This window comes from Alligator sinensis, unplaced genomic scaffold, assembly GCF_000455745.1.
Source record: "Alligator sinensis unplaced genomic scaffold, ASM45574v1 scaffold422_1, whole genome shotgun sequence".
NCBI lineage: Eukaryota > Metazoa > Chordata > Crocodylia > Alligatoridae > Alligator > Alligator sinensis.
Genome location: NW_005842323.1, coordinates 710785 through 712538, shown reverse-complemented (window position 1 = coordinate 712538; position 1754 = coordinate 710785).

Genomic DNA, 1754 nt, shown 5'->3' with positions numbered 1-1754 from the left:
GCCCCCCCCGCCATGGGGCAGGTGGGACCCCGCGCTCCAGGCCACGCCTGCGCACTGTGATGCGGCCGCCAGGCGGAGGCGAAGGCGGAAACTGAAGCGGGGCAGAGCAGACAGCAGCGCCCCCGGGTGGGCGGAGCCTGCGGCGGAAGTTAGCGACCCGCGCAGCTCTCGCTCCGCCCCTCCACCCTCCCCTCTCCCGGCGGCTCTGAAGCGCCTGGGGTTGCGGAACTCGGAGCCTGGTGGGCAGCGCGCGTTTGTCACTTGCAGGTGTAGCTCCTGGTGGCATTTCCAAAGCGGGACCCTCGGAGAATATCAGATATAACGTTATTAGAAAATGTTAAGAGGCATGAAACAAATGACAACAATAAAGAACGTCCTCAGCCAGGGTGAGGGTGCTGCGACAGCGTTTGAGGGCTGCCCCTGGGACGGAGGAGGTAAGGGATGTACGTTTGAGGAGATAAAAAGGCAGGCTCTGTCTTTCCTAGAGCGAGCAGGATGCCTGGGAAGCCAAGCAGGTCCCCCCCTGGGTCGGCTGCAGCAGCTCCTCCCTCCCAGTGGCTGCTGATGCCTGAGCCAGGTCCTTGGGCCCACGAGGGTGGAAGCAAGGTGCAATAGGGTATGTTGCTCCCACAGTTTTGGGCAGAAGGGCCAGGCAGGATGCAATTTGTTGGTAGGTGCCCACGGGTCAGATAAAAGTGCCTGCTGGGCAGGATTTGGCCCGTGGGCCATATTTTACTTGCCTCTGATCTAGAATGATCTATCCCTTGTTCATTACTACCATCCCTGACACAGAATCATAGACTCACAGAAAGGGACCTCAGGAGGTCATCTAATCCAACCCCCTGATCAAAGCAGGACCATCCCCAACTAGATCATCCCAGCCAAAAATTTGTCTAGCTCAGTTTTGAAGGCCTCCAAGGATGGAGCTTCTACCACCTGTCTGGGTAACCTGTCCCAGGGTTTTATTACCCTCCTAGTCAGAAATTTTTTCCTAATATCTAATCTAAACCTCCCTTGCTGCAACTTAAGCCCATTGCTCTTTGTTCTGTCACCTGCCACTATTGAGAACAGTTTAGCTCCATCCTCTTTCAAACCCCACTTTAGGTAGTTGAAGGCTGCTATTAAATCCCCTTTCAGTCTCTTCTTCAGACTAAATAAGTTCAGTTCCCTCAGTCTTTCCTCATAAGTCATGTCTCCCAGCCCCCTCACCATTTTTGTTGCCCTCCACTGGACTCTCTCCGATTTGTCCACTTCCTTTCTGTAGTGAGGGGCACAAAACAGAACAGAGTGCTCCAGATGTGGCCTCACCGGTACTGAATAGAGGGAATTAATCACTTCCCTTTACCTACTGGCAATACACCTACCAATGTAGCTGAGGGTGTCGGTAGCCTTCCACTGGCAACAAGGGCACACTTCTGGCTCATGTTCAGCTTATTGTCCACTGTAACCTCCAGGTCTTTTCTGCAGAGCTGCTGCCCAGCCAGTCGGTCCCCAGCCTGTCCTGGTACATGGGATTGTTCCATCCTAAATACAGGACTTTGCACTTGTCCTTGTTGAACTTCATGGGATTCCTTTTGACCCAATCCTCCAATTTGTCTAAATCATCCTTGTTGCCCTGAGGGGTCAGGCCAATGCTCAGAATCTCAATATTGCGCTGTTAGACAGGAGGGCGTGGTGTGCAATTGCACATGCACACACAAAAAATCAATTAAGCACACATACTCACTAGATGCATACACCCCCACTAGGCATAA